The 17287-nt window shown below is 30.7% G+C and overlaps 2 long non-coding RNA genes across 3 annotated transcripts; both read right to left on the reverse strand.

Annotated features, from left to right (window-relative positions):
- Positions 1-967: 967 nt before the first annotated feature.
- Positions 968-4743, reverse strand: LOC127712637 (uncharacterized). Its single transcript, XR_007987217.1, has 3 exons — positions 4468-4743; positions 2395-2504; positions 968-1522 (listed from the first exon to the last, which is right to left on the reverse strand). It is a non-coding gene; the product is annotated as an uncharacterized LOC127712637 (long non-coding RNA).
- A 5598-nt stretch (positions 4744-10341) lies between these two features.
- On the reverse strand, positions 10342-16019 carry LOC127712636 (uncharacterized). Of its 2 annotated transcripts, XR_007987216.1 has the most exons (3): positions 15948-16019; positions 14830-15156; positions 10342-10821 (listed from the first exon to the last, which is right to left on the reverse strand). It is a non-coding gene; the product is annotated as an uncharacterized LOC127712636 (long non-coding RNA). The 2 variants fall into 2 exon arrangements; XR_007987215.1 differs by lacking the exon at positions 15948-16019 and having other exon boundaries at positions 14830-15809.
- Between the last annotated feature and the right edge of the window lie 1268 nt (positions 16020-17287).

Genomic DNA, 17287 nt, shown 5'->3' on the forward strand with positions numbered 1-17287 from the left:
GTCATTTCGTCCAAGAAGTGTGGCTTTCTCTCAGGCAGTGCCAGATGTTTAACAGTGCTAGGATGTATAAATATATGCAGTCATGACTGGTGGAAGTTCGAATTCATAACCTGGTTACTCATGAAAATTAAGTACAAAACTACACCTACTGCTGATCTACATTGCAACAGCTCCAATGGGATTGTTTGTCACAGGGGAATTTATGTTACTATCCCAGCAAACACAAAAACATCTTTAAAATGTTTTTAAAATGTTGTGTCTAATGACATGAAAATATCACAAATAAACGTGAGAAAAACATTAAATGTATGGTAGAATATATATCGCTAAAACGTTTTCTAATATATTTTCTTAAATATTTGCATAATATAATTAAAATGTTGTAAAGAAATATCATGATAATGTGAAAAACAATGGCGTATAAAACATTTTGATAATCTTTTAAAAAATATTTTCTAGAAATATTTTCTGAACGTTTGAAAAATATCATGAACATCAAATAATGTTATAAAAATGTTTTTTGGATGTTTTCTTGCAAGTAAGACTGTGCCTAAAAAATGTTTTCAAAATGTTTTAAGAAGATGTTTTTGGTTGATATCTAGATCATATCAATATAAAAATGTCTGTACTTTTGATTGAGTTTCCTGCTTTTTTAAATAACAAATCATTAGTTAAATTAGTTTATACACAGTGATTAATTCTATATACAAACAAGAATAAATCAGTTGTTTTGCTAAGCATATGAAATTCACAATTCAAAGTCTCTAAAAACAAGAAGTATATACAAATTTTGACACATCCAAAATGGCAGACACAACTCATCATGGTCAAGCCACTTACCAAATATGAAGTCATTCTGTTCATCAGCATTACTAATTAAAGTAATGAAAAATTTGAGAACATTCAACATTTTGAAATACAAAGTATAAGCAAACAGGAAACAGGTGCCAGATACAAAAATGTTCACACATCACTATCAAGCAGCTCATTAAATATGAACTCATCTTTATCAGCAGTTTTGGGAAAAACAGCACTTGATGAAAATATTTGTTGGACAAAATCCGACAAATATAGGTGGACAGACGACAGACAGTGCAAGAAAGCCCACATTCCAACCACAATGGTATAATGTTTGTTTTTTTTCACTCTTAACTTTTATTACCTATCTTATACACATCATGCATATGTCAACCTGAACATGCATGACATATATGCCATTGGACATTATGCAAACATTATACACATTTTTAAGTTCAAGTTACATTGACTAAAACTTGTGTCCCAAATTCAGATCTTTCAATACAACTTCTCTTTCTTAACTAAAACGCTACACTTCTAATAGGGTTACATCTTAAGTCAATAATCATTGATAATTGGCTGAACAGATGAGAACAAAACACCATTTTACATCAACTATTTGATTTATTTAAGAATACATTGAAAAAGTCAATCAATTGTCTTATTCAAAATCACTTGGAATGTCTTGTAGTGTCTTATATCTTTTTCTTGCTGTGCCATGCTTCTGAAAAAAAAAATTAATCTTACATTCATATATGAACTTCTTGCACATTCCTTTATTATAGAACGATTCACGTTGCCTGAAGGATATACATCCCCTCCCCTTTAAAGTTTTGAAACAAATAACGATGATTGTCTGTCGGAAGGGGACGATAAATGGCTGACCGTGTTAAGAGAGAGCAATATGCCATGCTGAACTTCATTTAGTTATTAAAAAAAACACATAAAAAACTTTAGACTAGATATGTGTCCAGTCCAGAGACTTATTTCATTATACTCGTTGATTGTTGTCTATCATATTTTTTTTCTTTTATTGTTTTGTATAAATCAGGCTGTTGTTTTCCTTGTTTTTTTTTAGTTTTCATTAAATGCATTGTATCATGTAAGGGCCTTTAAAAGCCCTGCTACATAATGTCATTAAACATCTTATTGTCCTTTTTAAGTGTTAAACTCTGTAGAGTGACATAGTTTATAACTTGTCATTTGTATCTAAGGGCATATGATACAGTCCTAGAAGTATACTATAGGCACATAATAACTTATCGAAGTGTTACGCATTGTTTTCGCAATGATGATAATAATATAACTTAACTTCCGAGAAACACACAGATGTCATTAAATGAGTTGTTTATATGTATTTGAAATACTTCAAAGGAAAGCAAATATGTTTATGAAAGCACACTGTTGGACTAAAAGATTGATTTAAATAAACAACTTGTTTCTATTTTGTCACAAAAAAAATAATTTATTCAAATATCCAGATATCTTTTCTGTATTGTATGCCCTTAATCTTGAATGTAACATGTGTAATGCATTGTTAATGCTAAATATTTGAATTAAATATGGAATAACAGTAATTCTGTATGAAAATCTTACTTCAAAAAAAAATTCTCCAGAAAGGTTGTAGACATTTCAAAGAACCTGCGCCACTTCCAAATTGTAAACCTGCATATTGAACTTGTCCTTTGTGGCTTTTCTTTTAGCTCCTGTTAAAAAATAAAAGATACATTGTATGTACATTGTGTGTATGAAGCAATAAATATAATTTTAAGCAACAGTTTATATTATCTTGCTTGTGCTGAAGTCTTACATAGTCTTTGTAATGTTCATTAAGCTGTTAAGGGAAATTTAATTTACTGTTTTGCAAATACATACATACACTGATTTTACTAGAAAAAAAAATCTCCATATTCAAATGGTGCTTATATTAGTGTTATTGTAACTTGTTTGTGTGCCTCGGAAACAAGGTATTGAGTCATGCTTATTGCAATAGTTGTTGTTGGTTTAAGTCTGTCAAATTTCTTTTTCATAATACATGTATGTATTTAATGTAGGCAGTTAGTTGTTTTGTTTCAATTGTGTTGAGAAAAATTTAACATTTGTTTGTCAAGGCTTCAAAGTTGACTATATGGCATTGGTTTTCTCAGTTTTGAAAGCCGTACAGTGACCTATAATTTCTATTATCCAAGTCATTTAAATTCTGGTGGATAGCTGTCTCATACACCTTATCACTATTTCAGTATTTGGAAATCTGTCCCGCTTGAACTTTTTATGTCAGCATACGTCATACAATAATACACCTTATCGCTATTCCCGCATGACCCGAGAATCTATCCTGCTTGAACTTTTGACGTCAAACAACAATCACTTTTCCATTGTGGCATCAGATATTTTTTAAGGGAACTTGTGACAGTTGTGTGATGTCCAGTAATGGCGGACAAATAGCAGTCAGGGATATAACTCTATAGGGTTATTACAGAAAATAACTTGCATGTGTTATTACAGATACTTTCATGAGTTGTCTACTCTTTAATCCTTAAACTTTCTAAATCTGTAATAACATGTTTGTTATTTGTAAAATAAATCATACATAATTTGATTTTTAGTTGGCTCTAGGGAACTCTGGAAACTTTGCACAGAAACTAAATGCATAGCCTTGATAACTAATTTTTAAATTAAATTAAAACATTTTTCATTAACCATGGTAAATCAATGAGACGAGGCTTTTAAGGGAAAAACTTACCTGTTATAACAAGGCTTAGTTATTAAAGGCATGTAACTTGTTATATGAGACACTTGGGAATTACTGGGAAGCTTGCGCAGAACCTCATTACATGCTCTGATCATTATTTCTTACAATAAATTAAAATTCATTGTAATTAAGCATGTTGAATGTCTGAGCAAATGCTTAGGAGTGATGTAGAGAAGCTGTAATAACACCCTTTAGTTATTATAGGCAATTTTTTTCTGTAATAACATAGGTGTACTATGCATGATTGGCAAACTATGAACTGTTATATCTTTCTATAGTTAAGTATACATAAAGACAAAAGTAATATCAATAGAACTTGTATACATTTTAACAAAACTAATGATGTATATTGTCCCTTTGAAACATGTAACATACATATGTTATCACAGTTCTTTGATTTTTTAGTCCACAATAACAAATGTATGTTATTTTTCTCTAATAGTAATACTAATAACCCTATAGAGTTATATCCTTGACTGAATAGCGATAAGGTGTATTACTTTCAATTGTGGTGTCAAATATTTTCTAATATGACGTCAACATTTTACGGGAACTTTTGTGATGTCCATGGCCAGTAATGGCGGACAAATAGCGATAAGGTGTATTGGCAATCAAACACACAAGCCACATATCCTTATAATTTTTTTATATCAATGAACAAATTCATAATTGGTGTACGTAGATGCTTGAACAGTGGCGGATTTAGGGGCCCCGACCCCCTTATGGAGCTACTTATAAGATAAATGTATAGACTATTTACAAGTATCACTCCAAACGTTTGCTTGACTTGGGCAGGGGCCCCCTTTTTTTCAAAACCTTGATCCGCACCTCCAGAAACAGATGTAATTTTATTCCGATTATGATTGAACACACACAATGAATGCACAAATTCATCTTAACAGATTAATCATTCTTACCAAGTGAGTATATATCGCGTAACAAACAATTTTCTTGGCTCTCTTTGTTGATATCCTGTCTTCGTTTCGAAATTCAAATTTCAAAATCATTTCCGGTGATAAAACAAAAGTCGATTCCGGAAAAGGTCGGTTTTCCGTAAGGCATATAAACGATACGAAAATTGAACTTAGTACAGTCAGAGACATATATATGTGTATATATGTCTCTGGTACAGTTACAGTTTTCATTTCTTAATTTCTAAAATATACACGAACGAAATGAATAAACATTAAAGAACGGTGAGTGTTTATTAATACATTATTGCTTAATTTAATGTTGACTCTTTTGAATTTTAATATTAGAAGGAATAAAATCTGACTTCAAGGATCTTCAAGATATCAATTAAGGATTTCAACCATAGTATCTTGCTTGTCATGATATTGATGAAATGTAGTACTATATTATCCTGAAAAAAAACGAGCTAATTCCACAAAACGTTGTTTGTGGGGTTTTGAATAAAGTTTAAATAAAATGTTATTTTTATATCCGTAAACTGTTGAATAAAATATCAGTAAGACTATTAAGTAATGTGTATGTCAGAATATTTTATAGAAAACATTTAGCTGATATTTTTCAGATGTTTTATGTAAAACATTTTAATTTTACGTTATAAAACATTTTATGCAAATAGCAAAACTATATTTTCTGTAAAACATTTTTTTGCAGAATGTTTTTTGGATATTTGGAAAATATTTACTCTAAATGTTGTTAAAATATGAAATACCAATTGAAGAAAATATTATTTTTTTTATATTATAAAATATCTACGGGATATTTTAGAACAATGTTTGAGAACATGAATAAAAGATATTAGCAAATAATATTTTGTTAATGTTGTAAAAACATTTTACTTAAATGTTAGAAATAAAACATTTCAAAAACAATAAAATAAACATTTTTTTTATGTTTAAATGATATCTTATTGAAATATTTTGTGAGAGACGTCCATATGACATTTAAAAAATGTTTTATAAATGTTGTGTGTTTGCTGGGATCCAACATGCCCTTATTTGAATTCTCAGTGACAGATCAAATCTCAATTTTTTAAGTTCTCGTTTTGAATTATCATGAAATGCTTGCCATTGGACGTTAATAAAACACAACTGATCATGAAATGTTATCCATTGTATCTCTTACTTAAACCTACCAAATGTATGCCGGGTATATGAATTTCTCCTACTTTTTTCCGTCCAAGGAGTACGCCCTTTTCCCCGACAAAGGCCGCATGGTTAACATTGTGAGAATGTTTGAATATGAATATAAATGTTACTTATTAGATCAATTTAGGTTGTCATTTAAGCTTTCTTATGGAATGGTCTAACTGAGAAGTTACGTTGGAAAAGCGTTGCAGCAATGTTTATTAAACGATGCTAAATAACAGCTAATTATTAGATATATTCAGCTGCAGTTGATTTGAAATAGGAAAATACATTTAAACAAAATAGTCTGAACTTAATACAAATAGATACAAAATGTATAGTAATATCCTTAATACTAGTATGAGTTACAAATTTCTGCAATTTACAAAACGAACTAATTTTCAAGAATAAATATAACGTTACTGAATTCCTAGAAAGAAACCCCAAATAATTCATCATATCACGTGTTGCAGGATCTCAATAATGACGACTTCAAGTCTAAACCTCCTGATTGCACCTGTGCTAGTTCCCTATTCATATATTATCCGGCTTGCTAGGTTATTACTGGTGACCTGAAAATTGTCAATAACACTTCTCGAACACGCGAAATGTGTTAATCAAAAGCCCGAAACATCGTACAACTTTAAAATACTGATGGGTCAGTCGAGGATTATGCCAGGCAATAGGTTAGACGCGAGAAAGAAGACGTAGATACTCTCTCCGAATGGATTAAGGCTGTGAGTTCGTTGATACAAATCAGAATTAAAAAACTGAATGGGTCTATGAATACAACGAGCTGGTTGACCGTTATGGAATATCCGTTTCACAGATGATAGCGGATATGTTCCAAATGTCGTAACTACAATCCCATCCCCTTTTCCCCGAATGTGACCTACCGAATTAGACTCATTACTGGGTTTGTACTAACATGAGCAAACGACGGGTGCCACATGTTGAGCAGGATCTGCTTACCCTTCCGGAGAACCTGAGATTACCCCCAGTTTTTGGTAGGTTCGAGTTGATCAGTCCTTAGTTTTCTATGCTGTGTTTTGTGTACTATTATTTGTCTGTTGGTCTTTTTCTTTTTTAGCCATGGCGTTATCAGTTTATTTTCGACTTATGAGTTTGAAGGTCCCTTTGTCATCTTTCGCCTCTCTATTTTTTTATATTGAAAAACGCTTCGTGTAGAACTATTTTGCCTTATATATATCTTTTCTAAGATGAGGCGAAAAAGTTGGTGATGGAACCAGTGGAAAAGATTCTTTACTATTTTATTACAAATACTCTGTATTGCTTCATTTAAAGTTTGCTATTCATCACTACTGTGTGTAAGGATTGTTCTGTTCTGCGTGAAATAGTTTAAGTTGACGTCTATTACTGTTATTTTAATTGGTAATTAATAATGCAGCTTCAGATTTTAACTTTTAAACGATATCTGTTTACAAACACAGGATGTTTATTAAATATGGTTGAACAGGAAGAGATACCTAGATTCTTGACGACAAAATACATTTGCATACTAATTATATGCCAGAAAATCTAAATTACATATTTTAAGATTTTGCCATTCGCATGAATCAACTACGAATCACTACGGGCTTGTATATTTTACTATCTCCACTTAAGATGGAATTTCCGATAGTTAATACAATTATCTCAATGCACAGTATTTGTTATATAATTATGCAAGATAATTTAAAAACTTTTAAGACGCTAATTCATTGACAGATTTTACATCCATCATTTTTGATGGATAATGGATATTTTGGGTTACTAAATAAAATTATAGAAATTATATTTCAAGTAATAAGTAATAGTTTAACAATTTTTCTGATGGCCATGTTTACAGATATTTACAAAATATGTAGTACTAGTCAAACAGAATACACAATTTATATACATTTATATCTAGAAAACACTCGTTCCGAAAAGCATGGCCATCTCTGGCTTAGAATTATCGCATTGTTCAAAATTCTTGATTCAAGATTTCATTATACATTCTGAGAGTACATTTTGATAGCAAAAAGACCATACAACATTTAGAAAAAGTAACCCATTAAAATAAGTAAAAGTTATAAGCCTACTATAAGCATTTATTCACGTTATAGAACGAATTACAGTAACTGTTATGTGTTTTAACTCTGTATGCTAATCATTAAGACAAAAGCAAAAACAAGCGAAAAAAAACCAGCTTCTATAAAACAAAAGAGAGAGAGAAAAAATGAAAAACGAACAGGAAAACGGGATCATATATACTTTTGTACATTAAATTTGAAAGGTAGTGCAAATTGTTTAAACCTTGCTGTTTTGCTCTTTGAAATTTTGGCTATATGAAAGATAATCCTTCTTAATTAACCTCTCTAATGTTTGGCCCATGCTACGAGAACATGCTATTGATTTTAATGTATTCTATTTTTGTGGTTGATTGCGTGCAGATATACCACCGTGTAAAGCAGCTGTTTTTGTAAGTCGTAAAGGATCGTAAATACTAACTATGCTGTAACATCGATGATTTTTTTTTATTTTGTACGTCTAAATGTGTTTCTAGAAAAACAGACTTGCTCCATCGTACAACCTGGCGATACAGATCTAACTCAATGGGTATGAAAAAATGACATAGATTTAACAGCTTGTCCTATATAGTTTCTATAATTTAACATTGCATATGTATTCAAAATTATAAATTTAATTGGAGTTTAATTAAACTTTCAAAGAATCTCTGTACATGACATGCGAACCGGGATATGATTTATTGACATTAATTGCGAAAGGACCAAACGGTTGATTGGTGTTCATTGTAGAAACTTGAACCATTCAATTCATTCACAAGTTTCATTAATAATGTTGGTTCTTATACACCAATTAACCATGTCATGGTTCACGCCTTCTGTGCATGTAAAATAGATATAGCGAAAGTTCATCAAAACACTATGCATGTATTACTGTTCGAACTCTTTGTATATGTGAATCTCAAATTGTGATTCATCTATATCTTGATAGACAGGTGTTTCGGAACTGATTCCGCCTGGATCTTCAAGGAGGACTTCTGCTGTTTCCTGTTCACTTGTGCTTGCCTGAACTAAGTTTCCAGTATTTATATCGCTCATTTGATTATCATCAATTTCCTCATATTCGGATACGGGTACCAGATATTCGGGTTCGTCAAGCACATCATTACGTCTAAGAAATGATAATTTATATTGTTCATTGCCTTTAAATTATATATTCTGATAAAACAAAACAATGAAATCCTCTTCTACATTTCATAATAGGGTCATTACTGATAGTTGGAAAAAACAATGACCTATAACTGTTATACAATTAAAATGCTGTTGAAGAGGGAACTTTTCACTTGATATAAAAGAAAAACAATAAAAAATCGATAAGACCAATTGTATGTTTTTTTAATTTATGATATCTATTTAAGTTGTTTGTGCTGTTGTTTGTGCTATCTACGAAAATCTTATTTAAAAGTGTATTATCATGATTATTCAATTTAAGCTTTAAGACATCTGATTAAAAGTAATGGATTGTTTTAGATTACGAAAAAATTAAAGTAGAAAAATACATGCGACAGAAGGTACATTGTACTATCGTTATTTTTTCACTTAGAAAAACAAGTCATGCACATTCATGGTTTGAATTTTATATTTTCGGTGCATCTCACATATGTCTTATTTGTCTGTATAGTCGAGTTAATTTCCATTTTCCATGGATAAAGTATTGTGTTAGTCTAAAAAATTATAACGTCGTCACAGCATTTATTTAGAATAGCCTTTCAATACCGTCATAATCATGATAATTGTTTGGACTAGTATTATTAAAATAGTTGTATAGATTTGAAGATTATATATTCGTTACAAAAATAAGTCACTGTTTGTGATGTCCTGCGCTGTCGTTAATGGAAGATGTTCGTTGTTATTCTGCGGTTTACATGTTGAAGCGACTATTCTTTTGTGTTGTTTGTTTGTGCGTTTCTCTGTGCTGGGTGTTCTTACGTTTGTTTGTGCTGTATTTCTGTCACGTAGTGATGTCATTTTAGTCATATTTTTAAGCATCGCCATATAAGCGCAAGGTTTGGCTAGCCATAAAACCAGGTTCAACCCACCATTTTTTCTTAAAATTTCATGTACCAAGTCAGGAATATGGCAGTTGTTATCAAATAGTTCGTTTCTATGTATGTTGCATCGGCGTTTGTTTTTGTTGCACTTCAGTGTTTCTGTTGTTCCGTTGTTTTCCTCTTATATTTGATGTGTTTCCTTCAGTTTTAGTTTTGTAAACCTGATTTGTTTTCTATCAATCGATTTATGACTTTTGAACTGCGGTATACTACTGTTGCCTTTTATTTGTATTTGAAAAGGGTACGTGCATCCAAAGAACACATTTCGATAACATCAAGTAAAAAACGTTAACATGTTTAATAAAGCTTCAATAACATATTTTTTTATCCCACAAAAAGAATAAAGTACATCAAATCAACAATTTTCTAAGTTCTTATTAAAAGGCGCTTATTATGATGTAGTTTTGACGTCATAACATAAAAAAAATATATATCTTATTCATTTCTGTTTCTCGATCTTATGTTTAACAAAGATTTTTAGCAAATTTGAAATAGTTTTCAAAAACTCTAGTTTCCTGGTCCAAAAAAGGACCCTTTTGCACTTTACGAACTTAATAAAAAAAAAGACATAAAATAAAAAAACTTTATAATCTAAAAGTCACTCTAGATCTATATATTAATCAATATTTGTAAAGAATTAGTAATATAATCATTATTAATACTATTATCTCTTTCAACATTCAGTTAATGGCTAGGATATTCAATTTTGAAACATGAATGACCTGCCTACTTCGTATTGATTTTCTCTATAAGTGTCATCCAACTCTTCCCATCTCTCCATAGAAATAGTGTATCTAGTATCTTTTGATATTTTATTAAAATTTTTATTTTTGCTAGTGCATTGAAAGTTTTGTGAGATGCAATTTTAATGCATGTCTCCAAGTATTCCGACAATCCAAAAAACTCCGCCTCTATAATACTATCTATTACTTGTTCTGAAGTCAAGGTATCTGCCATTTCTGTGGAATATTCTGTCAATGATGCATCAATTCTTGTTAAAGATTTTTCGGTTTGATATTCATGTGCTATTGGTAAAATAAGATGAGCGTCCGTTTCTGAAACAAATCAAAAAAGATAAACATGTAAATAGTTTAGGGGAAAAACATATTGGTAGAAAGTTATTGAATATAATAAATAAAATGAGGTCGCAGTAGTTTATTGATGCTTGAATCTCATTAGTTCAATGAAAATCAACATATCAAGGTATGAAAACAACAACAAATTGGAGGAATCTAGTTACTTCCAAAAATGAATCAGACCGGTTCGTCGAAGGGATAAACGTCTACTGCTATGTATTCCTCACCCACATATTCAAGTCAGGAATATGACAGTTATTTTCCATTCGTTAGATGTGTTTGAGCTTTTGATTTTGCCATTTGATAAGGAACTTTCCGATTTGAAATATTTTTGTTATTTGACTTTTTCTACCACGTGAATCCACACTCAGTCAAAATATCGTAGTCGTAATAATAACAAATGTGAACGTGTTAATGAAGATTTTGTTTTAGGAGACGTGAACCAATTTACACAATTTGACCAATATACATATCTGAAAGGCGAGTAATTGAGGGGTCTAATCACAATTACTAAACTTTCATAAACATTGCAATGCTTTAAACATGGTTAAAAAGAAAGAATTTCTTTAAAAGCTTTGTTTTAAATCTGGGTACAGTTTAATAAACTTTCTGTAACATTCATATCACTTATATTCTTAAAGCTATCAGAATTGAAAGTGATTTTAAACTATAACTGTGTGTATGTGCCGTGTTTATATAAATACAGAATTGAAGGAGCACTGACCTCTCTCAATAAAAGATGCAACAAAACATAAGATATGACAAAACATTTATTATATACAGCTATATCATGAAGTTTAAACATAAAAATTAAACAAAATGAAATGGAAATTGGCGCTACATGTACGTGCAGCATAGAAATAAAAAGAAATATACTTTGATATTTATTAATAAGATATCTCAATAAGACATTAAATTCACACCGTTCAAGCATTTACGGCAGCATTAAAACTACCGACAGATTGCATATATAGTAATTTGATTTCAAATAACATCGACCATGTTCTTTGAATAGCAGTTGAGAATAAAGTCGGCTGCCTTTGAATCCGTTATGTGCAGGACTGCTTGACGCCCAGTTGATGCTTCTCCTATTCTGAAAGATTATCCACTGTATTTATCCGCATTTAGTCTTAAGTGTGACAATGTTGTTTTAAATTTATCTATGAATAATTCTCTTTGTAAAGCTGAGTTACTACTGTCAACCAATAATGAAGGTCATCCGATACACTTTACGATCTTTTGAAGGTCACGTTTTTTATATAGAAACTGTTCATGTGGGAAAATGCCGCAATTAATTATATACAGTTTAATAATTACCCCCTGACGAAATTGTCAGTTTGTCAATGCCTTTAAATGTAAAATAACTTGACAGTGAGACACACAAACTATATAATTGTCGGTTAGGTGAAAAGATGGGTCGATAGCTGTATCACAATGAAATAGGATATGCATTCCGAAAAACTCATTACCCTATACCATTGCAGCAATTACTTTCGGATATAATTCAGTGTACATCATAGACAATGATAATTCATAAGAAGAGGATATACACCTTTAACCCGCGATTTGAATAACTATCTTAAGACCAGCGATTTAAATAACCTCTGAATAGACATTTTCGAAAACTTATCGACACTGACACTTACACCTAAGCCTAGAACGACAGATAACCTTTTTGAGGTGGAGTCATCTCAAGGTGTACAATAAGCACAGTCATTTATAGAATATTAATATAATTTACATTTTAATAGTGTATGAAAAAATACTTTCAATGACTTGTTTATTTATTGGCTCTGCTCAGAAGCTGAGAATTGACCGATCTTCATATTATATTTTTTTTAAAAGGGGGAGGCTCTGTGTAAATTAGTAGAACTTTACACAGAAAGTCAGGATTCTTCTTCGTCAAAATTATCTTTAAATTACGCCGATTAATATTTTTCAATCGTGAAAATGAAAGCCATTGTAGGGATGACCCGCGCTGTCAATTTAGCTCTTGAAAACCGATAAATTTATCCACATGGCATAGTTACGACAACTGTTAGTGTATCTACTAACTCTAAAGCATCTAATGTACTTGTAGGCCTTTTTTCAACTAAAAACTATTGTCTGATTGGTTGTCAGAGGGAATTTTTGAAAGTTAAAAAAAAAAACATTAAAAAAATTGTATTCAAGTATTATGTGGAAGGGCAGACAAAACATTTACAGAGGTTGAAGAATAATTACCCTGGATTACACATACAAAAATGTTTTTTTTTAAGATTCACTTATAAAGTCATGGACTTTTTGTAAAAATCCAAGGAGGAGTTAGTGAACAACTTGTGTCCCACTTTGTTTTTATACATTTCATGAATAAAATAATTAATATGCCTAAAGTTTTCATTAAAAAATGAGTGGACGAAAATTAAACAAAATACAAGTAAGAAATACACTTCAAGTTTAAACATTTGAAATAGTACAAATATTTTCTTATGTTATTCAAACACACTTACTCTGTTGTTTTGACATAATAGAAAGGATTTCACTTGACCCATATATTTCCTGTTTTGGTACTGTGAATGTGTAATGTTATGATATCAAAATGTAGCCTAAATATATAAAAGTAATGGATCTGAAGCGAGACTGATGTAACAAATATTTTTGCATTAAACGTTTTCAGGACAAACCAGTCAAATCAAACACGCTTGACCGTAACAAGGTGTGCCCGATTTTCTGGTTTGATAAGATGAATACCCATTTTGTTTATTTAACCCTAAAAACTACATTAAATGTAATTTACTGATTGAAAAAGACCAAACAGTATAGTTCGACAATTAGAAGAAAACAGTTGGAATATCACAAATCACCACTAAATGAATTCCAAAACTAATGAGAGCACTTGGTGTTTCTAGCTCAGATTCCGAATTAAAAATTATAGAAAACCAACTAACGAATGATGAATTTGTATTTTTTTCTACCTCTGCTGCGTCAAACCAAGTTTTACGAAATTATTCTTCTTCTATGGTATATCCACCCTATTTGCAGGATCACCACATTAAAGATATATGCGTTTATTTTTTAAAATAATTTACCCCGTTAATATAGTTATAAATGTTAAATTAAATGCATTCAGTATATTTTGACATTTTGATACGGTCCCTCTATTTTTTAGTCAGTGTAGGTATCGGTGTCGGTATAAGTGTCCGTGTAGAAGACTTTTCGAAAATGTCTAATACTAAGGTTATCGCATAATCAGTATATATCAAAATCAGAAAGCAGTAACTATAATATATCTATGACGAAGGAACGATTTGAAAAACCGCCCTGACACAATTACTCTCACGGCAAAATTTAAATCACCTAACACACTTAACATTTTCGTCGATTCGGCATAATTCATTTGCGGTAATCTTGCTTCCATGATAACGGTATTCATAGTAATACCTAATTATCCATACCCGTAACTGGTTCCAAGTGATATGTGGTGCAATATAAATATAAAGTGAAGTAAAGCCTGAAACTAAGATTCAAATCGTAACAGTGGCAGCAGCCGAAGGTCAGCCAATTGATAAGAGTCGTCGAACATGTTCAGTGCAAAAGATGAATGGTTAAATATTCTAGGACTTGAACGATATTTAAATGCTAGTCTAGTGCAAACATAATAAACGTTTTTTTTTTCACATGATTCCATACAGATATCGTAGAATTGGATGAATATTGACTAGTTTAAAATCATTATACATGTATTTGTTCTTATAACAGTACTTTGTGTTACAGCCGTTATCCTCGATGAGTTTAATGGCGTCATCAATTTGTATGTGAAAGTGAATTATAATTTTTGTTTATAACATCGTTTACACTGCAATGCTCATCTTTATTGTGGAGCTGATGCATATATTGTTTCAACATTTTTATTCATATATGTTTTTATTAATCAAGATTATATTAAATATCTAATCATAATTTTAAATAGAACATAACGAATTTGTGTTCTCGTCAATGCTCATATACCTTTTAATTCATTCTCTTCAAAGCCAGGTAAGGTGTATCTTAAAAACAGACTAAATGCACCCGGATCCTTTCCCTTGAGAATTATTTCTTTCGCATTTTTCTCTTTGAAATCAGCGCTCAACATTTGGTTGAAAACTGGTGATGTATCCATGAGTTGCTTTTTGTTGACATGAAACTGTATTTTGCCTACTTTAAGTGTTAAATCATGGCATACAAAAGGAGAAATGATTTTCATGAATTCTTCCGTTGATATGTAATCAGGATCTTTCTTGATCTTCTTTGGCTTGGACATATTTGATTCTGGTTTCTAGGCAATGGTGACGTCAACTTTAAGCAAAACTGGCTGTGATTCATGAATTATGATTTTAAACGTGATAAACTCATTTAGAAAACGTATCTTATATTACCTTTTGTGCTAAATATAACTAAATCCATTTGTTTTGAAAATATACAATGTACATTGTTTTTTTTTCGAGCTTCAGTTAAAGTAAAAATATTGAGACCCACGTGAATTTATCCGGGATAGACAAAAGATAGTGCAACTAATCTAATATTCTATGTCAATGTATGTATATTGTTTTGAGCATTTTTTTTTTGTTGACGCTTAAGTGTTTTATTTCACAGTCGTTTTTTAAGATCCAGAACGACTTGAGTAATTAATACAATAACTAATACTTTTGATAATTCAAATAAAATGTTTGAGCAACACAACAGGTGGCACATTTGGTGGGGTTTGTTGCTCAATCTTTAGTTTTCTATGTTGTGTTTTATGTATTGTTGTTTTTCTTTTCTTTTTTTCGTTTTTTTTTTGCCATAGCATTTTCAGTTTGTCTTCGATTTTGAATATCCCTTTTGTATCTCTCTCCTCTCCCTTATCGTAAAGAGTGAATGCCAACTTTGTAACTTCTTAATTGAATACTTTTCAAGATAAAATAAATATAAAAACCTTTTAAAATGGCACCGACAAAATGAACTTTGAATATAAGTTTGTAGTTAGAACATTTTTAATCTGATGTGTATTTGCATACATATATTGGTGTCCAACACACACAAAGGAAAACAATCTTAAACATGTTTGAATTAGGTTTTTGTTTATATATGTAACATTTTGTATTTACCTCACAACAATCACTGGCACGTCCTTTCCTATTACTGTTAAATATCCGTTATGTATTAATATATGACTTTAAGTGTATGACACTGTTAATCCAGGTATCGTCACATACCATAACCCTTGATATATTTATTCTATCCATTCATTAGAAGCATGCAATTTAAATGTTGAAATGTACATCATTTGATATTTTGAATACAGACATTGGTAAAAAATTATTTTTAACTATAACTTAGGTTTGAAGAAAATGTATTTAGACAAAACACTGCAAATAATATATTAATATATCACAAAAAAAAAACTGAAGCTCAGTGTAAGACTAAATACAATTATGTACGAGAATATTATAATAGTTTAATATGTTTCCAAAACACAAGTAATTGCTATAAATAAAAATAAATAATAGTTAACTGAAGCCGGTAGAATTGTAACAGGGTAAACAATTTACTCTGGCTACACTATTTTCATTATAAAACTGACTCGGACAAATAATCTGTGTGTAAGTCGTGAAAAACAACTATCAATATTTTATACAAAATTGCTAATTGGCATGCCTCCGAGTATCTTGTAGACCTATTGTTACTTTATCTTTCGATCGGAGTTAAACTTGCTTATGTTGAACAGTCATGCTTAAATGGTCGTGAGAAATGAAAAACGAAAACCAGGTAACGAAAAAACCATTATCTTAAAACCAATCATAAAAAACTGAAATACTTTCGGTTTTTCGTTTTTGATATCTTAAGAAAAGAGGAAAGTATTATCGTTTCTTGTTAATTATATCATATAACAAAACCGAATCACGACATTTGATAACAATTGCTCGTTTTAGTTATGGGGATTTTATCAATGAAGGAACGAATTATATTTTTTTTTATAGCCATCAAAATTAAAAGCTGACAGCATAGTTTGTTTCATTCCTGACATGATATTTACTTGCAGGCTGGTTAGGGCCATATTCAAATAAACAAGTTACGTCGTAATTGCGACATGTTTTGTCGTAATACCGACATTATATGTCGTAATAACAGCATAGTATGTCTTCATAAAGACATCACTTGTCATAACAATGAAAGTTATGTCTTCATAATGTCATATATACATTAAGGTACTGTATTAGAGCTATTGCAACCCCCACCCAAAATAAGGAGTGAAAATCCGACTATACAAAATATTACCTCAAATATTTGTTTAAAATATAAGAAATGCATACGTGAATATAAACTATGAAAAAGACAACGTTAAACTAAACATTCCAGTTCAAACACTATGAAATTGTGCTTGGCAAATTTGATCACGGATAGGGCTGTTTTATTTAGGAAACTTTGTTTAAGAACCTTCAAAAAG

Source organism: Mytilus californianus, unplaced genomic scaffold, assembly GCF_021869535.1.
Source record: "Mytilus californianus isolate M0D057914Y unplaced genomic scaffold, xbMytCali1.0.p SCAF_8, whole genome shotgun sequence".
Taxonomy (NCBI): Eukaryota; Metazoa; Mollusca; class Bivalvia; order Mytilida; family Mytilidae; genus Mytilus; species Mytilus californianus.